Source organism: Siphateles boraxobius, unplaced genomic scaffold (assembly GCF_051911475.1).
Source record: "Siphateles boraxobius isolate OS27281-9 unplaced genomic scaffold, OSU_SipBor_1 49, whole genome shotgun sequence".
Classification (NCBI taxonomy): Eukaryota; Metazoa; Chordata; class Actinopteri; order Cypriniformes; family Leuciscidae; genus Siphateles; species Siphateles boraxobius.
Genome location: NW_027509130.1, coordinates 6,885,290 through 6,910,226, shown reverse-complemented (window position 1 = coordinate 6,910,226; position 24,937 = coordinate 6,885,290). Strand labels below are relative to the sequence as shown.

The window sequence follows — 24,937 nt, the reverse complement described above, 5'->3', positions numbered from 1 at the left end:
TTGTGGTTCTGCTCTATCAAGACAATGAGGCGTTTCCAGATTCATCAAATAAGCGATACAGAGACAGAGTTGAGTTCTTCACTGATGAAATCCCCAAAGGAAACTTCTCTCTCAGACTGAAGAGTCAGAACTGAAGACAAAGGAGTTTACATGTGTCAAGTGTTTACTGGAAGACTTTCAGCCAATACAACTGTGGTACTGGAGAGACTGGGTGAGTTAGAAATATGAAAATTGAGTTTGATATATGTCAGTGAAACTGAGTTTTATGATTGTTTAGTTCATTGTTGATTTTTATTTTATTTTTTTGGTGCAGGTTCTGGTATGTATACAGTTTTATAAATCTAAACTTTTGTGCGTACATAAAATCGGCCTTGTACTCATTCTTATAGGATACAATTTGGTCCCTGGTGTTTAAACTGCTATCCCTGTGAACACATTTGTATGTGTTACCTGTCACTTAGAACCACAAAACCAGTAAAAATATGTTTGTAAATTAATATACGAGTTTTCCACAATACTGTTCATCTTTGTTCAGAGCTGATGTCTTGTCTTGTGTTTTTGCGGGTTTCTCTATTTCTCACATAATAGTGTTTTTTCTCTGCATTGCTGCGTCTGTATCTGCACTCCTGCCCTGCTGTTTAATCTACTGCAGATGTTGCAATTTCTCAAATGATCAGTTTGAAGGGATTAAATACAACTGTGGTGAGTAGTACCGGCAATACACAAATACTAAAAAATATTAAAGCAACTGGATGTAGTTTTGTGTTTTTTTTGTGACTTTGGAGCCCCCTACACTGAGTGGAATGCATTGTCTTAAATATTTCCCTGTCCTAATTGCATTGGAACGTCCTACACGTGCATGTGTTGCTGCAGCCCGATCTCATGAAAGTGCGTTTCTATACCACAAATTTTAGTTCTTGTGGCATTTACTCTAGTACTCTAGTAGTACTTTTGTACCACTTGTCTAGTGGTAGAATTGTTGCCAAGAGTGTCAGAGGTTATGGGTTCGAATCCACCCTCATATAGTTGTTTTTTTCTCTCTCAATCAAAACTGAATATGTTCATCAGTGGTTACAGTCTATATCAAGCAGGGACATTTGTGTGCATTTTATTTTTTTGATTTCACCGGAATGAATAGTCTTCACAACGGCGAAAGATTGAAGAGCTTATCCGAGTGAAGACTGCGCGAGCCTCAAGATAACACTGTGTCCATGACACTGATAGCAGCGGCAACGAGCGCTCAGCTTGATTTCAAAAACAACACATTTTAGCGCTAGATCTCTTATTTAATAGCGAATTAAATGGCTACGTATGGCGTTGTTAGAGTTTGATTTATTTAATTTGCTACAGTTACTGCAAACACACTTTATATTATTTAACTCTTTACATTTGAAGAAAGTACTTGAAGTAGAGAATGTCTACCAGACCAGTTGTCTGACATTGGGAGTTTGATTTATTTAATTAAGAATAAGACTACAGAGCTAAACACACTTTTTTTGTTGTTTAAAAGTTGACTTTTGTTGTGAACAAAACACTTGGAAGTACATGTTGTTTACTTGACCAGTTGTCTCAGGTTGAGAGAGTTTGATTTAATATAGAGTTAAATGCACTTTATATGGTGTAACGGTTTACTTATCTTACAAAGATAATACTTGAAGTGCAGGATAAACCTCTTGCTGTCTGTCGACGTGCAATAAATATCGAAAGTTATGTAGAAACACCTGTCTGTTCTACTCATGACTTGTGACTTGTGAAAACTGCAAAAAAAAAAATCCAAATTCTTTGACATATAGCAACTTTTTTTTTAACAGTAACGCAAATAGTTACTTTCCCTGGTAACAAGTTACTTTTATTATAGAGTAGTTCAGTTACTAACTCAGTTACTTTTTGGAACAAGTAGTGAGTAACTATAACTAATTACCTTTTTTAAAGTAACGTTCCCAACACTGTTCATCAGAATGATTTTGAAATTGATATTTCAAGCTTAACTTATAGTACACACACACTTTAAGTACATTAGACTAAAGGTCTTAATGCAAATGAAAACTGTTTAGATTTGTTAGTGTTATATAATGTATGCAAGTTTGTTTAATTCGATAATGTTATTTTGGACTAACACAAATTTTAAATGCATCCACATGCCCAGGTCCCAACATTTATCTCAGTTCAAATGGGCAATTATATATTTTTTTGCTTTTTTTTTTTATTAAGCAATGATTCTAGTTGCTTTTCCCTTGCATGGAACGATTACAAACCGAAGTGATGATGTTATGTAGTATATTACGCTAGCTAACTCATTAAAAGTCTTACATCAACATACAATACTATGTCAATAAATGTACTTTGCAGCTAGTCTGGGAGCTTTTACCATTCTGTGTTTTTGTCTCCGTGTACATTACCCCTCACCATAGGCAAACCTATTATCTTCTGCTTTCTTGCATCACAGGCTAAATAATTTTCGGTTCATTCATTCAAAATACTAATCCTAAAAACTGGAATAGCCTAGCTGATCCTCCACCATACCTTACTTGCTCCACAGCATCATCAAGGCAACAACTTTTTGCAACTAGTCTTAGACAGTAAACTGATACCCCGTTCTGTTCTGTTCCTGACATATTTTCGATTCGACGTGTGCAATGTAGAAACGCATGCTTTCCAATTCGCGGTTCTCTGTTCCTCTTTTAAAATTAATGCGCTGTCGATATCTTCTACAACAGAAGCGATGGCGGAATCTACACATCTCAATTCTCCAGCGGCAACCACCTTTGTAGTAGTAAACGAATTCAACCCAAGTGCTCTTTGGTGACGTGGATCATTACGTTTCTGTTGATCATCTGTCTATCATCGTATAAAGCCCGCCCTGACAATTTGATTGGTCCGAACAGCTCTGGTTCGAGCACAATTGCTTCACAACTATGATCTGAGCTGGACAAAAGTCCAGACCAAACTTCCCGACCTCAAATGTTGTGGACGGGGCTAAGTTCGGCTGGCATCCAGGCTAGGTAATCTGGGTACTTTTTGCCTACTGTTTTTTTTTAATACTGTGAATTTCTTGGGACCAGGGGGGTATTGCACAAAAGCAAGATAAGGGATTAAGCTGGATTTTCCAGTTATCCTGGCTGAATTTAGCCCTTACTTGGTTGCATGAAGGGAGGCTAAATTAATCTACATTAAGTTACTATGGAGATTTACACTTTGCAGCTAGCCTGCTCCGGAGCAGGCTAACAACCAGGCTAAGATTAATCCTAGTGATTTATCGGCTAGTTCCTCCCTAAATCCTACTAGATATTAATGTGTTTTAGTCACTTCATGGTCCTGCATTAAAATACTAGATATACTGTCATTCATCTAAGTATGCGTACTGTTATTTTAGTTATTATTGAAAACTGCTGTTCATTTCACTGTCAGAGGTTTGATGAATATATATATATTATTCGAGATTTAAAGCGTTTATTGTCATACACCCAGTGAGGAAAGCAGATTTTCCTGAGCAATTATTACTTTGCTGTCCACAATGAATGCCAACACAGTGCAAAATAACTATACTATACAATATGAGAAATAGAATATAGACTATGTATATCTATATATGCAAGTATAGAGTATAAATGTACTGTTGAATGAGAAAAAAAATTTTTTGCAGTTGATGAGATAATAAGAAATGGCTCATGAAGTTGCACATGTGGTTTCAATTAAGTCCGTAACGAGGTCAATATGTAGTATATATAGACTAAAGATTTGTGTTTCCTATTCACAATGGCTTGTCCTTTGTTGGATGATGTAGTTGATGAGGAAGTTTTAATACTCAGACGAGCATTCAGGCATGAAAGAGTCTTCCGAGATAGGGCAGACCCATTGGCCTTTTCAGACGAATATCTGACTGAGAGGTACAGATTCTCAGGTGATGGCATCAGATATTTGTGTAGGCTGCTGGGTCCAAACATACAGCACAAGACAGCACGGAGCCATGCTCTCATTGTCCCACAGATGGTCTGCGTAGCACTGCGATTCTTTGCAAGTGGCATGTTTCTGTATTCTGTCGGTGATGCAGAAAACCTCAATAAAGCCACTATTTGCCGCACAATAAGAAATGTAAGTCTGGCATTGAAATCTCTTGTGCACATATTTATCACCTTCCCTGGTCACAGAAGATTCATCCACATCAAGGAGGAGTTCTACAAGATTGCAGGTTACACGAATAATAACAGATTACTACAAAATGTTACATTAGCATAGTCACAGTATGACACTCATTATTTTGTGTTACAGCTTTTCCTAATGTAATTGGTACAGTGGATTGCACCCATATTCGTATCCAACGCCCCTCAGGGGCACATGAGGGAGATTATGTTAACAGGAAATCCTTCCACAGTGTCAATGTTCAGGTAAGAATGAGTTATGGTTACTGTCAGCTACATAATTATTCTGTGCATTAAATGACCTTAATAGGCTATATATTTTTACAGATGATCTGTGATGCTGACTGCCTTATCACAAATTTAGAGGCAAAGTGGCCTGGCTCAGTCCATGACTCCAGAATCTTTCGGGCAAGTAGAATTTACCAGAGACTCTCTCTAGGTAAGCCACCCCATTTTTTTAAGCACCTTGAACATCAAGGGTACAGTACTTGTAAGAATTATGTTTTGTATTCGCAGGTGAGTTCTCTGGTGTGCTGCTGGGGGACAAAGGCTATGCCTGTGAGACATTTCTGATGACTCCCCTTACAGACCCCCAAACCCCAGCACAGCAAGCTTACAACCATGCCCATGCCAAAACCAGGGCTCGAATTGAAATGACCTTCGGCCTCCTGAAATCACGATTTCAGTGCCTGCACCACCTGAGGGTCTCCCCAGACAGAGCATGTGATGTGACTGTTGCCTGCACAGTGCTGCACAATATTGCCAGCCTAAGAAAAGAAAGGGCTCCCAGAGTTGCTTTGGATGTTAATTGGGACAATGCTGCCATATTCCCAGATAACAGAAATGGAAGACTTGTTAGAGAACAATACATTGCAAATTATTTCAGTTAATTTAGTTTTGATTTAGCCCATCCCTTAATAAAGGATAATGCAGGCTATATAACTTTTTCATGTGTACATGCATTTTATTTGGAATCAGCAGCACACACTGTGGTTATCTTCCCAAATTCTAGTTCCACTTCACTGGATCAATAAATATAAAGTGTATACTTGACATTCATAAAAAAAAGTTACAAGACCACAATGGTTTTGGAATATTTTTCTTTTATTATTTTGCTGTTATCACTTGTCAGCTTGGAGCTTTGGAGAGAAAAAAATATAATGATTAATACATTGTGTTACAGTCATGGTTACAGTATGAACTGAAGTCACTTACTTCTCTTTCTAGTTTCTGGATTTCCAGTTCTAGTTTCCTCAGTGTCTTGTGTTTAATTTGCATCTGTTACACCCCTGAAAAAGGGGAGAAATAATCACGAGAGTGATAGAGTCAGGTTTCCTCACTGAAAACTTTAGTGTTATCATTTCAACAATAATACATTTTACAGATCTACAGAAAATAGTAGCTTTATAGGGCTTATTCAAGTCACAACAGCATACTCTGTAATTCACTGGAACATAAACTCATTTTTCCAATATAACAGCTGTCAATCAAGCACAAAGTAGTTTTAGCTCAATAAACATTACTACATTTACCAAAAATATCGATAAAGTGCTTGAAACACATTATACAAATAACACAGCAAAATAGATATTATATAGGTATCTGTTAATTCACAATTGACATAAAATGGCGGCTGCTCTCATTACGAAGCTATTTTTATCTGTAACCGAGCGAGGGCTCCGCTCACACACGCACATTTTAAACTCGGCAAACTTAACTCTCTCACTTACTCAAATTGTTACTAAAACACACCTTCAACACTCTTTAACATGTTAAATCATCATTACATTTACTCAACTCAGTTTTATAATCAACAACGCACCTGAAAAAGGGGAGAAATAATCACGAGAGTGATAGAGTCATGTTTCCTCACTGAAAACTTTAGTGTTATGAGGAAAAGACCGCGATTTCCCCGGAAACTTGGGTGGAAGACAAAAGCAATTGATCACGCCGCATAGATTAAGATCACTTTGGTGATCACAGATTAACACTTTTTACCCATAAATTAGGCACTGCAAAATTAATTAATCAATCTAACGTTTACATATTCCTCTATTAATTTTTACCCTTTGTACACGTCAGATTTGAACTTTTTAACACAATTACATGAATTGAAATTATATGAATTGTTTCAATCCCTATTACTAGTAGGCTACTGGATGCATTGTCTTTTTAATCTTAGATACTTTAAGATCCTCACATCCTATTAATTGACTAAAACCCTTTTTGCCCATTACATTACAGCAAGTGTTTCTATAAACTGTCACATTCTCCCCGACAAAATAAATGTCGTCCCGACATTACCAACATTCATCTTAAACAGTCTCTTATGCACTGGACCTAGAAAATCATCTTCTGTGAGTCCGTACTTGAGCAGAGGTCAAAGGTCACAGCTCAAATAAAGTTAACGCATTATCCACAGTCCATATCTGTCGACCAGCTGTATAAACAGTCCATAAGCAGTCTTTTCTCATACTGTTAATTCAACTGTCCATCAGGCTCAATGATCTGTATGCATAGTCTGAAAATTGTCTCTTGCAACAGTCTGTGAATTAAATCAAACCTGTCATCATTATGATTGCTGAAGTCCATACATGCAGGGTGGCTGAAGGTAATATTGGTGTGGTGATGGCAACCACGGAACCAGTCCTGGTGCAGGGTAGACAGAGAACAATTGCGGTTGTGGCTGGATACTGTACAAGGAAGGCCTACCAAGCTGATCATAGGTGATACGTCTTGGAGGGTGTCTTTCTCTTTGTGGCCGCTGTTAGGCTGGGTCCTCAGGTTCAGCAACAGCAGTGTCCTCAGGTTCAGCAACAGTAGTTAATGAAGGAAAGGCCCTTGGTGGACGATCATCAGGCAAGTTCATCTCTTCAGCAGGTAGGTCTTTAACGGTTGTTGTCCCCTCCAACTGCTTCTCAACAAAGAGCTGTGCTGGTAGCATATCAGGAACTGGCACTACAACTGTCTCTTTCAGTGGTGGAGGCCTGTGTTCCGACTCTCTCGCTGGTTCAGTGTATGTGGGGACCTGTAGCGGCTCATGATGAAGGTCATATTCATCCCCGCTGTCTTCATCAGAGTCAAGAGACTGTGATGCAGGCTGATGTCTCCTTTTTTCTTACTTTTGTCCTCGTTAGTCATCTCTGGTTGTGTCTCAAAAGGTAAGTGGTCACAGGACATGAGCAGATTTCTGTGCAGGACTCTGGAGCGGCCCCTACCCTTTTCTGGTCTCACTTCATAAATCGGCAGGTCTGAACCCATTTGTCTCACTACTGTGTGAATTGTATCTTCCCAATAGTTACGGAGTTTACCTGGTCCTCCTCTTGGTGTCAGGTTTTTAATAAGAACTCGCTCGCCAGGCTGTAGCACTGCACTCCTAACTTTGGTGTCATAATACTTCTTACTTCTTTCAGCATTTTTCTGAGAATTTTCATTTGCAATGGCGTATGCTTCCTCCATCCCTTGTTTCCATTTCTCCACGTAGTCTCGCTGGTTACTGGGACCTGCCTCTGTGCACAATCCAAAGAGCATATCAACTGGAAGCCTGGGTGATCTCCCAAACAGAAGAAAAAATGGTGAATAGCCGGTCACTTCACAACGGGTGCAGTTATATGCATAAACTAGTTTGTGCAGAGACTCTTTCCAATTTGACTTTTGTGTCTCAGTCAGTGTCTTTAACATTTGCAACAAAGTTCTGTTCATACGTTCCACTTGACCATTACCCATCGGGTGATAGGGTGTTGTTCTGGACCCTGCCATGCCACTGAGTTTCTTTAACTGATGGAACAACTGATTTTCGAACTCTCCCCCTTGGTCATGATGGATGCGGACGGGGAACCCAAACTTCAGGGCAAAGTCATTGAAGATGAGATTTGCAGCAGTTTTTCCTGACTTTGACGTGGTGGAGTAGGCTTGCGTGAAACGTGTAAAATGATCAACAATAACGAGGATGTACTCGTATCCGCCTTTGCATCTGTCAAGATGGAGGAAGTCTATGCATACCAGTTCAAATGGCTGTGTTGTCACAATGTTTGTCAGAGGAGCTCTTATTTCATGGCTTGGCTTTTTCTGTTTGACACAGCTACAAGTTTGAGTCACATAGTGCTCAATGTCAGATTGCATATATGGCCAGAAGAAGCGGTCACGTACTAGTGATACAGTGCGGTCAGTACCTTGGTGTCCCATGTTATTATGTAACTCTTTCATCACTTTACCTTTGTACTGCTCTGGTAGAACTAACTGCTTGCGGGCTGTAGTGATTCTGTACAGAATGCCATCACTGTCTACTGTCAATTTGTCCCATTCTCGGAATAGGCATTTTGTCTTTGAACTGGATTCTTTTTGCTCCTTAACTGGCGGTTTGGAACCAGACCGTTTGAAATCGAGCACAGGACGGATGACCGGATCAGATTCTTGTGCTCCTCTTATCTCATCTTTTGGAATCGAGCTGATTGATGCAGCGTTTGTCTCACCTTCAACTGATACTGACATAGATGCAGCCAGAAGTGACCAAGTTGCAACAGACTCTTTCTGTACCTCTACTGCTTGTATCGTGGCGGCAATAGTGTCTGGTGGAAGCTCTTCAGAACATTCTCTCATCAGTGACTCTACATCCAGTGGCATCCTTGACAAAGCATCTGCATCACTGTTCTCTCTACCTGGCCTGTACTTTATTGTGAAGTGGAAGTCAGCCAATTCTGCGACCCACCTGGAAGTAGTTGCGTTCAGTTTTGCAGTAGACAGAATGTAGCTGAGCGGGTTATTATCACTGTACACAGTGAATGTCGGAGCATAGTATAAATAATCACAGAACTTATCAGTGATTGCCCATTTTAGAGCTAGGAATTCTAGCTTGCCAGAGTGGTAGTGATAGTTCTTTTCAGCTGCTGTTAAGGTTCGAGAGCCATAAGCAATGACCCTAAGCTTCCCATCTTGCTTTTGATAAAGAACTGCTCCCAAGCCTTGGTGTGATGCATCAGTATGTACAACAAATGGCTGAGTGAAGTCAGGGAAACCTAAGACTGGTGGGTGGAGCAAACAGTCAATCAGCTGTTCAAGTGCCTGTTGGTGCTGGTCAGTCCACAGGATTGGCTTGTTTGAGGGCACCACATGACTTACTTTCTTTGGTTTTGTTTTCCGTGGGTGGTCAGAAACTTTCTCTGAATCTGCTTTCAGGAGGTCATACAGACAGCTGGCCTTCCTAGAAAAGTCTTTGATGTACTGTCTGTAGTAAGTGAGTAAACCAAGCATTTTTCTGAGCTGGCCCACCGTCTCTGGTCTGATTTCTTTCAATGTTCTTACTGCTTCAAAATCAGCTGGGTCAACTTTACTGCCCTCCGCAGACACTATCCTTCCCAAATAACGGACCTGGGGTTTACAGAGGTCACACTTACTTGGCTTGAGTTTGATGCCATACTCTCTGAGGCGCTGTAAAACTTTACGTACATCATTCACATGGCTGTCGAAAGTTTTACTGAAAACTAGTGTGTCGTCAAGATAAGGAATGCAGATATTATCCCGGAGCCCTTCCAGACATTCCTCCATACAACGCTGAAAAGCTGCAGGAGCGTTCATGAGACCGAATGGCATGCGTATCCACTCATAGAGTCCCCACGGGGTCACAAATGCTGTCAGTGGTCTGCTTTCCTCAGAGATAAACCCCTGGTGATATGCTTTTCCCTGATCTAAGAGGGAGAACCAGGAATTACCACCTAAGCTGTCTAGGATGTCTTGGACCCGAGGGATTGGCTGGCGGTCGGGATGCGTCTTTCGGTTCAGCTCTCTGTAATCTATACACAACCGGAGGGTCCCGTCCTTTTTCCTGACGCACACAACCGGCGAAGAGTATGAAGAGTTTGACTTCCTAACCCAGCCTTGAGCTATGAGGTCATGAAGGTAACCTTTCATCTCCTGATACAGTGGCCTGGGCACTGACATGTATGTGCGATTGACTGGTTCCGAGTCCTTTACAGAAATAGTCATTTCCAATCGTTCAATGCAGCCAATGTCATTGTCTGTTCTGGAGAAGGAGTGACACTCTTCTCTAAGCATTTGCCTAACTACCTCTCTCTGCTCTTCGGCTAAGTGACTTAACTCTACTGGTGGATCCCACTGTTCACTAAAATTACATGGGGCTTGAACGCTGGTATGATTCACTGTGGCTGAGGTGACAGCTTTTTCAAAGACTTGGGCAGGTAACACAGTCATTATGGTTTGTACTGTACCAATTATTGTGCGTCCTAGCAGGACAATGTCGTGGTCAGTGGCGTTAGAGACATCAAGCATAATGACTGGACAAGCACTTTTCCTGACTCTGACTAATGTGTCAAAAAACTCAAGTCCATCTGGCCACTGAGGGTTCAGGTCTGGCTGAAAAAGCATTGTCGTGTCCTCTTTGAAAGGCTGGGAAGCTACACGGCACTCAATCTGAATACTACTGTGTTTTGGTACAGCAGCCTTCTTTTCCTTTATTTTCACCCCATATTCATCTGTCTGTTCTGCACTAACAGCCTGTATGAAAGCGCTCACTTTGTTTCTTTTGAGGCTTGGAAAAGCTTTTCTCACTGTACTGTACCGTTTTGTCTTTTCGGTCATTGCCAGGATGTGCTCGATAACATTGAAACCTATGATGGGATGAGATAGGTGACAGCCTTTCATCACCAGCACTGGGATGATCAGTTCATTTGTTTGGTCAGTTTCAGAGGCTAGCCGAAAAGTTGTCTCAATCCATCCCAGGTACGGCATTTCAGTCCCATTTGCTGCAGTCAATCTTAGCTCATCAGGTGAGTCCAGGATTTCTGAAACATCCCTCAGCCTTGCGTTTGGGAGGGATTCCTCTTTCCATCGTTCATCAATGACTGAAACCTGAGAGCCTGTGTCCCATAGAGCTTGGAGGTGTTGGTGATTCAGGTGACACTCAACAAGGCACTGTCTACCGACTAGGGAGGTGACCTTATGGGGGTGGCAAACCTGTGCTAGAGATGATAAAGAGTGGGCATTTTCCTCTGTGCAGGAAAGCTTTTCAGCAGTAGAGTCAATTTCCAGGTGAGTGCATGTTTTCTTATGTTTGGTCCAATGTTGGTTTTGACATGTTTTGGAACAATACAGTGTCTCTTTACATGATGAATATTGTTTCAGGTTCTCCATTGAACCTTCTCTGGCACAATTTGCACATTTCTGGGACTTTTCGATAGCTGTGGTTAACACTCGTCCCTCAGCGGTAACCCTTTCCCGTTTAAAGGGGCCTCTCTTGATGGTCTGACTCCCCGGATTTTACATCCAGCTTGAAAATGTTCTCCACTCCCACATCGGAAGCAGTGTGTGCAGCGTTCACCTGTTCTGGCCTGCTGGCAGACAAAACACCTCCTTGTAGCTTGAGCAGAACGGTTTGTATACCAGTTAGGTGCATATTGATGCTGTGCAGGGTCAGATGGTGCTTGGGGCTGATGGTAGTTGCTGTAATACTGCTGCTGGGGCAGGGGTGGCTGGGGTTCCCTATCGGGCCTCCTAACTGGAGGTGGGGCATAAACATAAGGCTGTGACTGAAACATAGGCTGCTGTAATGTCTCCTTAATCTGAGCTATCTCTGCACTGAGACCTTTTAGAGAAGCTACACCCGTCTTAAGTTCAGCTAACTCTGTTAATAGTTCTGCAGGTATCTTCGCTTTGACTTCCTTCACATAACACTTTGCAGATGGCGTATCTTCTGACTGGACTACACTGACAGTTGTAGAAGGCTGTGTGACATTAAACCGCTTTTTGTTTCGTCTTTCTATTTCATTAGCAACAGCAATGTTAAGCTTCTCTAACAAGACCTCATCTGACGTTTCACTATCTAGCAGGAGGGGCTGCATGTCTATCCTGATACTGTCACTCTGGAGACCTGTAAGGACGGTGTGTAAACACATGCGCTGGACCAGCGCCGGGTCATACTTAAGTCCTGATTCTGACTCCTGGGACGCAAACAGTACTTTCTGCCTCAGATCGAAGACGCGCATCAGGAAGCTTTGAGGGGTCTCCTTGCAATGCTGTGATTCAGAAGTTAGCTGTTTGTAAAGCTCTGTTGCGCTTTTCTCTTGAAAGTGGGAACGCAGGATGCATCGAAGTGTGGGAAGAGTTAGCTGGGGTTTACCTTCCAAGTAGCTGCGGAGCTGTGAGCCTGGAGAAATAGCCCTGATTACTGCATCTACAATCTCTACCTCAGGATAACCTCTGTTAACCCTCTGGGGTCCTATGTGTTTTTGGGGTCCTGGAGCATTCTGACATGCTCTAACATTTGTGCTTTTTTCAGTTATTTATAAACATGTTAATGGCAAAGGTGTAAATTCACTCTATATTGCACAAACAGGGCTACCATAATATGTTAGCAAGATGTATGTACATGTTTGTATTTTTGAGAGAATATTGTTTATGCATGGTTATTGAAAAAACTAAAACTTAAAGTCTCTGAAATAAGGCCACAAAACACATACTAAATATGTGTCCACAAGACCTTTGACTAATGGATGTTCTCGCCTAGGATTTTTGCTTCAAAATGATCTGAAAATCATCCTTCCAAATCATTCACATAAAACAATACATTGATTTAAATTTAGTAAAACACTTTTTGTTTGGAAAGGCAATATGCGAAATGGGCGTGACTGATGTATAATGGTCTGATTCACACCTGTGAAGACAAAAGACCTACTTAATGAGCCTGCATAATGAGCTTTTCACAGGTGTGTCACTGAGCCACAAGAAAGAATACAAGGACACCAGAAAAGAAATGTGTATATATACAACAAAATTGGTTCACAGTTGGAAACATCTATAAAAAAATAGTATTTTTCCACTTGTATTTTTGCTTGCAAATTGTATAATATCCAAGGTGAACATTTCTAGTAATTGTGTAGTTAATTCTCATACTGTATTTTCAGAAAGTTTTGGATATGTATCCTCTCCCCAAATTTGTCACTAATAAAACACAATACAAATAATTTGAAGAGAAGGCTTATATTGACATTTTAAGATTTTGTTTACATCTACCTTGTAAATATATTATTTGCTATTTTATTAAAAAGGTTACAATTACAGCAACAATTAAAATAACAATATTTCAAGTGTAATATTTCTTTGTAAAAACTAAAGTATACATTTTATCATACATATTTCAAAGTTAAGGATTCATTAGTTTGAATAAAGCCTACATTGGAACAAACACTATAATAGCATCCTAGTTGATGACTTTATTTTTGACAAAACAAACATAGCCTAATATATTTAACATTTGAGCAGAAATTGGTGAACAAAAGCTTATTCAATGTGGCAGTAGTCTATAGTTTAGGCTACAGTTAATAATCTATCCAAAAACTAGTCAACGAAATGTTGTCTAATAAAATTGTCTAATAAAAAAACTTACTTCTCAGATGGATATTTCATATTTCTTTGTAAAAACTAAAGTATACATTTTATCATACATATTTCAAAGTTAAGGATTCATTAGTTTGAATAAAGCCTACATTGAAACAAACTCTATTTTTGACAAAACAAACATAGCCTAATATATAACATTTGAGCAGAAATTGGTGAACAAAAGCTTATTCGATGTGGCAGTAGCATATTTTACATTAAACAGTTAATAATCTATCCAAAACTAGTCAACAAAATGTTGTCTTTCATATTTTGTCTGTAACATAGGCATATCGTTTGTTGTTTTTATGAGCCTATATTAGGGCATAAATATTAATTTGCAGTTTAATACGTTGCTAATACAAAGACATTATAACGTTATTTCTACACATTTCAGTCGATTTTCACTCATCTCAGTATAGTAATAGGGTTTGGTAAAAACTGTTCAGTTCATTCATTCACACACAGACGCGATTCATATTTAAACAGTCTTTTTGCGGTTTACATACACTATGATATCGCGATTAGAACAATAATAATAAATAACTTACTTATCAGATGGATCCGTTGCTCCTCGTAATGAAAAAAAACAGCACATGTTCTGAGGTAAATGTCCCAGGATTACTCCTCACACAGCCTCGCAAGAAGAAATAGTAGGCTACATTAATCTGATGATTACATTTGTTGTGTTTATGTTGCGTTTATGAGGGGCGTTGACACTTTGCATGTGTTGCTTCAGATCATTTGCGTTTGAATACCGCACGCTCTCCGTGGGCGTGTCACATTAGCAGAATAATGAGCTGAGAGAACGATAATGAGATCGGCTGACACCTCTCTCTTTTTTAATAGATTACATAAACAGAGAATATTTATTTTAGTTTTGAATTAGATATTTTAAAAGTACAAACTTAAATGATTATAAAGATATTTTGCTCATGCTTGTGTGAATAGTATTCGCTGAGCTTTGTTTAAGTTTAGAGACGTGCACCAGAAAAAAATTTAACGGAGACAGAGAGGCAGAAAGCACACCCTGTTTATTTTCTTCATTTTACAAAAGCACACGGTTTTGATGTTAATGTGAGTGTACACAAAAAAAAGAAGACCCTCTATAGTTTATAATCATGTATTGCTTTTATTTATATGACCAAAAATGACGGCGTATTTTAAGTCTATGTTGCTGCTATGTGGAAAAAAAAACAGCAAAACGCGCCGGCGCGTTTCTCGACCCCAGAGAGTTTTAAGTCCATTCTCAATCTGATGGGCAAGGCTGGAAAAAATCAGTTTCTCTTTCTGGCCCGGTTCACCTATCTGCCCAGAAATTTTAAACTCTTTGCGCCAGTATTGACTGGGCGAGGGCTGCATGCTCACCTGACGATGGACAGGGGTTTGGGGCTGGTGCAGAGAATCACTGATCATTGCATTGACTGCAGTAATCTGCTCGGTTTTCACTCCTTGTTGTAAGGTTACAGCTCTCAGTTCCTCTGTTCTGTGATGTGTTCCTGTTGTTTCTATATCATGTTCCGTTTGCTCTGTTTTGTTATCCATGCCACTGTTCATCTCCGCCATTTTGTCTTGGAGTAGCAACAATTCCGACATGCCGTCATCTTCTAACTCTGCCAATTCCTCTCTTTCAATGAACATCATAATAAGAGTCATCAATGATATGCGGGATTTGTCTTGGACATTTCTTCTCTGTTCGCCTGATATGCCAAGAAAATCACATATCTCTAGTAAGTTGTCCTTGGTCAGGGTGTGGAATTTCCCTACTAACTCTCCCTGTACCTCTTCCAAGGTGGTTGTCATGGTGACAGGACAGGAGGAACTTCTACCGTGCAGGACTTGGAACTGAACCAGATGGTCTTTACTGTCTCTGATGATCTCTTAATGGCCTCAGTTGACATGTACTTCACCACCAGGTTCCAGGACCCTTCGAACAGCAACACTTTCCTCCCTGCCTGGGTTGTTATGGGGGGATTTAGCTGGCTCTGAATTCAGCGACCAGTATGTGGCCACCGGACATCTGAACAGCAATCCCAGCGGTGCCTCCAAAATGTTACACCCCTGAAAAAGGGGAGAAATAATCACGAGAGTGATAGAGTCAGGTTTCCTCACTGAAAACTTTAGTGTTATCATTTCAACAATAATACATTTTACAGATCTACAGAAAATAGTAGCTTTATAGAGCTTATTCAAGTCACAACAGCATACTCTGTAATTCACTGGAACATAAACTCATTTTTCCAATATAACAGCTGTCAATCAAGCACAAAGTAGTTTTAGCTCAATAAACATTACTACATTTACCAAAAATATCGATAAAGTGCTTGAAACACATTATACAAATAACACAGCAAAATAGATATTATATAGGTATCTGTTAATTCACAATTGACATAAAATGGCGGCTGCTCTCATTACGAAGCTATTTTTATCTGTAACCGAGCGAGGGCTCCGCTCACACACGCACATTTTAAACTCGGCAAACTTAACTCTCTCACTTACTCAAATTGTTACTAAAACACACCTTCAACACTCTTAACATGTTAAATCATCATTACATTTACTCAACTCAGTTTTATAATCAACAACGCACCTGAAAAAGGGGAGAAATAATCACGAGAGTGATAGAGTCATGTTTCCTCACTGAAAACTTTAGTGTTATGAGGAAAAGACCGCGATTTCCCCGGAAACTTGGGTGGAAAACAAAAGCAATTGATCACGCCGCATAGATTAAGATCACTTTGGTGATCACAGATTAACACTTTTTACCCATAAATTAGGCACTGCAAAATTAATTAATCAATCTAACGTTTACATATTCCTCTATTAATTTTTACCCTTTGTACACGTCAGATTTGAACTTTTTAACACAATTACATGAATTGAAATTATATGAATTGTTTCAATCCCTATTACTAGTAGGCTACTGGATGCATTGTCTTTTTAATCTTAGATACTTTAAGATCCTCACATCCTATTAATTGACTAAAACCCTTTTTGCCCATTACATTACAGCAAGTGTTTCTATAAACTGTCACACATCTCAAGGTCCATGTCCTGCAGCTTTCTTTTGTTCACATCAATCTTGACTTCTGTCAGCTCGATCTGTCTCTTTAGATGGGTTGAGTAGAGATATCTGACAGTTCTGTGAAGACCTTTTAGTTAGCATAGCAGAATTTTGGCATAATGTAAATTTACTTTAGGCAATACGCACTATGTTACCAGGCTGCTTATCAGGTTGCCCAATGTCAGGATCCTGTAACAAATAATATTTTCTATTCGTACCACTTCCCTGACTTCTTATCTATTATGAACTTATAAAAAAATGTGTCTATTTTCACAAAATACCTCGAGCCTTCTGGAGTCCAGCGACACGGTCTCATCATCGGCAGAAGTGCACTCCACTGCTGTAGATGTGGCTTTCCTCTGCCATTTCAATACTTGTATTGATTTTTTTTGACAGGACATGCAAAGCCTATGATTTAATAAAGAGTACTCACCGGCAAATCATAGTCTGTTGGCTCCAAAAGTGTAAGGGTGCTACCAGCCACTATAAGGCAAAGTCACACAGTTTACAAAACAAAATATATATGGATTTCAATATTTTCCATGTGCAGTTGTATGGCAATAATGCACTTTGTATGAAGAGGCCAGTATCCCTTGCTGGGCCAGAGTCAGTGGATGTCCCTCCCTGGATCCCTTCAATCACTGGCTTCCCTTTATTTAGGTCCAGGGCCAGCTCCTCTGCTGGGGTGAAGTCTTGGGTTGGAGGGCCACCCCCCGTACCAGATATATGACTTTTTTTTTTATTGCTAAAATCAGCACAGACAATAAAATGTCAGCAAACATGTCACCTATGTTCTCCGCAAACAAGTCACTTACCAGCCTGCAAAATATTCTTGTATTTAATCTTGACTTGCTGCCAAGTCCTTTTTTGGCCAGACATGTTTGTTCTTTAAGAGGAATAGATACAAATGATAAAATAGATTAGATGGATAAAAATAGAGCAAAATATCTGATTATAGATTACATCAAATCAATTAAAAACAAAACCTACATACAAATAGATAAGAGTAAAAAGATTAAAGAGCTAATAGACATAAAATAAACTAAATAGATACACATAGTGGGTAAGTGTTTGCAATTATTCTTCATGTTAAATGCATGTTCACTGGTCACATTTAAGGCAAAGTATACAATTATTTTTGAAAATGACAAGTAACTCCTTGAATTGTAATTATGAGGGTTTCAGTGGAGCACTGGTTATTTGGACTACTTACGCATTCAATCGGTCCGCTATTGTTTGCCATGCATTCTCTCTTTGTTTTATTACAGCAGCTGTATTGCCTTTTTTACATATTATATGTTTCACTTCTTCATACGTTTCCATAAGAAGCTGTTGCTCATTAGGCGAAAAGTATGCCGCACGCGTTTTGTCCATTTTCGGATCGGTGATTCTGTGATCGATTTCGTGATCTTTTAAAGAATGCCGTGAACGTGCATTTATCCAAACTATATACACCTGGCTTGACATATCCGCGCGTTCTCATCCTGGCTCAGCAAACGTGCAACGGATTAAGCCAGGATGCACAGGATGCAACTAGGTCAAGCCGGGACTGGTCTTTTATCCTGGCTTTCTTAATTCTACTTTTGTGCAATACCCCTCAGGGCCCTTGGAATCATCCTCACTACCTCTGCATCGAGGTCATGGATATCCAGATTTGTTTTGTTCATTTTTTACATTTTACATTTATTCATTTAGTTGACGCTTTTATCCAAAGCGACTTACAATTGCTATATATGTCAGAGGTCGCACGCCTCTGGAGCAACTAGGGGTTAAGTGTCTTGCTCAGGGACACATTGGTGTCTCACAGTGGATTTGAACCCGGGTCTCCCACACCAGAGGTATGTGTCTTATCCACTGCGCCATCACCACCCCGCACTGACCATGCGGGGTCATTCGTTTTTTAAATAAGCTACAGGCAAGGTTGTGTAGTTTTGTGAGCTGTATAGCAATAAAATGTTGATAATGCTCATACTACTTACACTGAGAAAAAAATCTGAGTAGTTGTGACTATTAAATATTTCAACAACACTAATAATTACATTTCTATCATAACATAATATTGGTCTTGCTGGAATAAATCTGCTACGCTGCTGTTGATTTGCTGCTGTTTTTGTTGTAGATTATTGCTGCTGCTGTAGATTGCAAGTACAGGAACTTGCAACTGCCAATTCATATGCTGTGTACTGCTATGTACTGCTGCTGCACAAATAGAATTGTTTTTAATTACCCATAGCAGATCTATTCAGGTGGAGCTGGGGAAGGCGCAGGGTTTTAGACTAACTCTGAAAGCGTGCTGCAAACCACTATAGTGAATGGTAACCAGCCATTTAAATGTTGCGCAGCTCATTGTGTGGAGATGCGACATGAACCAATCATCTTGCGCCAAGTAGTTAACGCTTTAAATATCATCAGTTTGTGTTAGGGGCCCATCAGCCTGAGCCATCTAGAGTTTCATGACATATAGGCATTAATAGCAGCAGCACAAACACTTTGTCATAACATGGTCAGTGGCCCCTGGCTATGTATTGTTGGAAGAATTTGGCCCTTGGAGAAAACTAATTGAGGAACCCTAGTTTAGGACAAGAAGCTATCTATTTTACACCTGCTAAATCTATTGACATGTTCCTTCTTGCCCTCATGGCCATGTCAAGACTGAGGTTTGTCTAGATCAGGGTTTTCCCATTACTATTTTACATCAATAAAAGTATTTTCCTTTTCAGGGTTCACTGTGAAAGGTCCCTCTGGTTGTCAGATTTCTTTGGGAGATTCCGTGGTTTTGCCCTGCCATGTTGACAAATGCTTATTAAAGGAGGGTCTGAAGGTGGAATGGAGAAGAACAGACTCAGAGACTCTGGTTCATCTGTATGAAGATGGTGAGAGTCGATCAGAGGTCCAGCAGCAGGATTATCAGGATAGAGCTCATTTCTTTACTGATCAGATTCAACATGGAAACTTCTCCCTCCGTCTGGACAATCTGAGAGCTGAAGATAAAGGACTTTACAGATGTAAAGTTTACAGCTGTCAGGGTTGTGTGTATTCAGCCGAGACCGATTTGAAACTGAGTGAGTAAAAAAACAAACAAACTGAACCTACTGTACTTCTACAATACATAGTTTTCAATTACTCACATTCAGTTTGTAGACAGTATTGCATTTGAGTTTAATGTCTTTATAATAAGTAATAGCCTGAATCCAGTCATAAATATAACTTTCAGATATTGTTTTGCACCCTATTCTTATACAGAGTCAGGTTCTTTTTTTTCATTTTTACTGTGTTCTGTTCCTGTTTTGCCTACCTGAGTTCTTAGTTTCCTTGTTTTGTTAATTAGTTCTACGCACCTGTTTCTGTTCAGTTTATTACTCTTCCTTGTATTTAAGTTTCCTTTGGTTCATTCTGGTTTGTTAAGCATGGTTATTTCCTGAGCTTCTTCTCTGTGATTCTCCAAAGTGTTCCTAGTGGAATCTACTGTTAAAGGCTCCTTTTGGTTATCCTTTGTGATTGTGCTCTTACTACAGCTTACTCTTACTAGCTTGTCTTTTTATTTTGTCAAATAGAACAGCAACTACTTCAAAAGTCTAAACTGGCTGGGAAAGTAGATGCTTGCAGTTTGTAATAGCTTTGTTACTATCATTTGTTCTAATCTTGTTCTTTTTCTTCAAAGAACCAATGAATAGTTTTGGAGTTTTGTACTTAGTGCCAGATTTACTAAACATGGCAAATTAGCGTGAGAGCACAGTCCCATAAAAGTACCCATTGGAGTGGAAATTTCTGCAGTGTGTATTTGCAAGATAATCAGAAATATACACAACAGTGATTGTCTTCACCAGCATTTTCTTTTCCAAACATTATTGCACAAAATACCCTTTAATGGTCTGCTGTGTTATTTCACATTAGAAACATTGTGTCTCTTCCTTTACAGGTTTCACTGTAAGAAGTCCCTCGAAATATCAGTTTGTTCCTGTGGGAGGTTCAGTGGTTTTGCCCTGTCATGTTGGCGCATCCTTATTAAAGGAGGGTCTGAAGGTGGAATGGAGAAGAACAGACTCAGAGTCGAGCAGAGGTCCAGAAGCAGGATTAACATGATAGAGCTCATTTCTTTACTGATCAGATTCAACATGGAAACTTCTCCCTCCGCCTGGAAAAAGTAAGAGCTGAAGATGATGGGCAATACATATGTAAAGTTTACAGTGGCCAGGATTGTGTCTATTCAACCAACGCAAAGTTGATACTACGTAAGTAAAAAAAAAAAAAAAAAAAACTGTCTCTAACCCATATTCCTCCTCAATAGCAGCGAAAGTTATTTTCAATTCAACATGAACACAATATGTATACATTGGACCTAACAATTTTTGTATTTACATTTTTCTGCCATAAGTACATAGTTTTTAAAGACACCTAATATAAAGTGGGACCTAAATTTTTATTTCCAGATTTTAAAGCAACATTAGGGTCATTCACTTGCCAGATCTTGTCGCACCACTAGGTTTGTCTTATATCAGTTATCAGGGATTTGCAGACATTTTAAGGGCCAGTTAAAATGTTCCCTCTGTGCATGTCACTGTTAATTAGTGGATTATTCAGGTCTATGACTGGTTAGTGGTGCTGTAGAGATGTAAATGCGGGTTGTCTGTGAAGTATTTAAGAGGTGTTTCCTTTTTAGATCATATCCAGTCACTGTGCCAAATTTTACAAACTTAAAATACACTTTGTGATTGAGACCCAAGCGGGTCTCAATTTTTTTTTAATTAGATTAAAAAAATTAATCTAATTAATTAGAGGCTTTGTAATTAATTAATCGAAATTAATTGCATTTTAATTGCATAAATATTTGACCTGAGAACAGTGAGAAGTATTTTTTTTCACATGGATTTTTAGTATACCATTGAATAATGACTGAATACATAAGCTTAAGCAACAAAATATTGTTTATTTTTGTTCAACCAAGTCCAGCAGACCAGTGCAATTTTTGCCATTAAGTGTAGCAATTGAAATATAGTACATTTCAGAAATTCAGGTAGCCTATAGGTCCACGCTAGCTGCTCTATGTTTTGCGTTGAGGTGATACTTGAGGCCCGATGTGCTGCGGTGATATGCGAATTCCTTGTTGCATAACTTGCACACAACCATGCTCTTATCGACGCTTCCAACCACGGGGCCAGCCAAAGCGCTCTCGTCAGCTTCTTCGTTTAGGTTCACTGTGGTTTTTTTTTGTCTGAAGTCATGAACGCTAGTTGGTGCTCCAGTATAATCGGTCCGCCGAAACTCATCCAGTGAGAAACGTTCCGCGGTGCGGAAAAATGTTGAAAAATGTTTAACGCGTTTAATCTTAATTATGTACTCATGTATGTACTATACATGGGGTAGAACTGACAATAAAGCATACTTGAACTTACTTTAGATCCCGGTGGAAACGCAGACAGCAACAGGTCTGGGGGGAAAAAAGATCCTGGGATAAATTGTTCCGGGTTATTCACTGCGGCTCAATTGGGGGTTAGGTGCCTTGCTCAACCTCACACCTTCTGTGCCCACAATTAAAGGTATAGCGGAGGATCTTTCCGAATTTTAGAGAAGACCCGCCCTCTCCAATTTTTTTTAAAAAAGCACAAGCGCAACATTCTATTTTCTCCCGAGAGGAAAAGCCTATTAAACGTGTTGAGTGACCGAGGACTTAAGACATGATATGCAATGGAGAAGTAGCTTGTTGCATTTGTGTAATAAATACTATGGTGAACACATTGTAATTATCGAAAATGAACACACAAGGTTTTAGTATATTTCAGTGTGATACCATTTACCATTTGGTCACAAGGCTACTTTAGACAAATTGAGATGTTTACCGTGTCTACGCGGTGCATGACTTGTTCACGGGCTAGCATCGCTAATCATAGCTTACATTAACTTTTACTAGCTGTGATTTTAAATGGATTTCTCCAAATAGCATGACAAACTTTACCTGTCTAGTAGAATCTTCGCGACTGCGGCATCAGTGGGAAGCCCAACCTGAGCTTTTAGCGCACGCCAGCGTGTGAAATATTCACCCAAATCACTCTGGTCTTGTTTCTATATTCTGTAGCCTTTCTCTTCTTATCATTCACTTCGTATACATTTTTTCTCTTTCGACCCTCAGCCATTTTCAAAGGAATGGCTGAAACCGTAACTCATCACACATAATACACCTGAAAAATATATATATATTGTCTGTTTGTTTTCAGGATTCGATATTAAACGTTCTCGTCACACTCTTGCTCCTCTGGGATCTTCAGTGGTTTTGCCCTATTATACTGATAAACCTTTACCAATGGAGGATCTGAAGGTGGAATGGAGAAGAACAGACTCAGAGACTCTGGTTCATAAGTATCAACATGTGAGAGTCGAGCAGAGGAACATCAGCAGGATTATCATGATAGAGCTCATTTCTTTACTGATCAGATTCAACATGGAAACTTCTCCCTCCGTCTGGACAATCTGACAGCTGAAGATGAGGGAAATTACACATGTAAAGTTTACAGAAATCAGAGACAAGTGTTTTCAATCAATAAAAAATTGGAACTGAGACTAGCAGGTAAGTCAATCTGGTATAGAGACTTACTCTTTTAGCCCTAACCTTAAAAGTTAATTAAATGTTGTTATATATAATATTACATGTGTGCTTCCAGTTAACATGAATTTAAATCAAGTTATAAATGTAATTGTAGACATTGTTATGAACTGATCTGGTTGTATATGTTTTGGATGTGCATGAAAGAAAAATACATACAAGAGTCATCAGTCTTTTCACAATACCGCGATCTAAACAAGAGCTATGATGCAGCAGGGTTTGCTCTGCTGTTAAGTGGGACCAATGAAACATAATATACCATGTGTCTTAATGTGAGCTGGTCTTTTCTCTATAGACACAGTCTTCAATCTTCAGATGTTTCTAGTCGTCTGTCCAAATATTCTGATGTTTCTTGCTTTTGTCCTCTGGGGTGTTTCTGAAGGTGAGTGTTTCACTACTAAGTGTATGCATAATAATGAATCATTCATACAGCAGTTATTATTATCTGGTTTTGTTTCAGGATCTCTGTTTGAGTCGGTCTCTTGTTCTGCTCTTTATTTTCTGAGACCTCTCATGTTGCTCTGGGCGGCTCCATATGTTAATAACTTTACAGGTATGATTAATTTATGATAATATATAGATAAATATTGTGTATGTATTATAATATATTATTATTTATAGATAAATATTGCATATGAAGTATAATTTGAATAATGCTTTCACATAAACTCAGTAATTTATCAAAAAAGCTGAAAGAATTTAACATTAAAGAGTTCAGTGTTTTAGTGTCATGTGTTTAATTGTGTTCATGTTGTATGTTGTTGTAATTATTTCATCTTTTCTGTTTACAGGAAACATTAAAACATTTATTCAAAATTACAGTTATGAGACAGAATATATTGTTTTAGCTATTTTTTATTCAGGTAAACAAATACAAATGTCACTCAACAGTTATTGTCATTAAAATGCACATTAACATAATTTAAATGTAAATTATGTAATATTCTCAATATTCTGCAGCAAATCTGAAATAATGATTACATTAATACTTGGACGTCTTTTGTGTTACTGTTGTAGTAGATTCTGCATGTGTTCAGTGCTAAATCTCTGTATGTTTGAGACACCATCTATCATCACTCTTATTAACTACACCAGCTGATTATTAAATACAATGTTTTGCTAAACATCATGTTAGTGACTAAGACATCCCTAAGTTTAATAATAAATACCTCTAAATTATTTCTCAGCATGTTGTATGGTCATGTTAGGGGGGTCATATAAGCAGCACAAAGGTCACAGGGTCAGAATCAGACAAGACATACAGAGAGACTGACAGTTCGGCTAATCTACTGTAATGCTGTACATACACAGCATCTGTTCAATGAGGAGATTGTTTTGTATTTTTTATGTGTATTTATATTTTGATCTGGCTTCTGTTTAGTAATTGTTGTTTTTATCACTTTGTTTCTTCCAGTTCTGTTTAAATCTGCCTGGGATGAAAGTCTGAATTACACAGGATTTGAAGGTGTCATGATAATAGTCCTCTTTGTGATAGTGCTGCTGTTAAACCTCTCCTATATTATCTAATGTAAGTATTTCTATCTCATTCCTTCAGTCAATTACCAGTGACAAGTTTGTGCTGTGAAATCATGATTACTACACTCATTGTGAAGTACTACATCATGAGTACTACTCTCAAAGAAAGAAATACACCAATATTAAAGTTTACACTTTAAAATGCATTAAAATTAATAAAATTGTGCATTAAAGGACATCAATGAAAAAATATGCAATGAATCATCAGAT

The 24,937-nt window shown here is 38.9% G+C and overlaps 2 protein-coding genes and 2 long non-coding RNA genes across 5 annotated transcripts in view; 3 read left to right on the top strand and 1 right to left on the bottom strand.

Annotated features, from left to right (window-relative positions):
- LOC143710998 (MIF4G domain-containing protein B) overlaps positions 1-24,937 on the bottom strand; it is a 1,123,636-nt gene that overhangs the window by 375,395 nt on the left and 723,304 nt on the right. The gene's annotated exons all lie outside the window — the stretch shown is intronic.
- On the top strand, positions 569-20,643 carry LOC143711007 (uncharacterized). Its single transcript, XR_013194722.1, has 3 exons — positions 569-702; positions 19,314-19,655; positions 20,513-20,643. It is a non-coding gene; the product is annotated as an uncharacterized LOC143711007 (long non-coding RNA).
- LOC143711208 (uncharacterized) lies at positions 4,249-4,920 on the top strand. The gene is made up of 3 exons (XR_013194784.1): positions 4,249-4,385; positions 4,467-4,578; positions 4,656-4,920. It is a non-coding gene; the product is annotated as an uncharacterized LOC143711208 (long non-coding RNA).
- The window catches only part of LOC143711055 (uncharacterized), a 60,009-nt gene continuing 55,715 nt past the window's right edge, over positions 20,644-24,937 (top strand). Inside the window, exons 1-6 of the mRNA XM_077202340.1 lie at positions 20,644-20,825; positions 22,806-23,155; positions 23,487-23,573; positions 23,652-23,744; positions 23,983-24,054; positions 24,606-24,719. The gene's annotated coding sequence lies outside the window, so the exon portion shown is untranslated. The remainder of the gene's footprint in view (positions 20,826-22,805; positions 23,156-23,486; positions 23,574-23,651; positions 23,745-23,982; positions 24,055-24,605; positions 24,720-24,937) is intronic.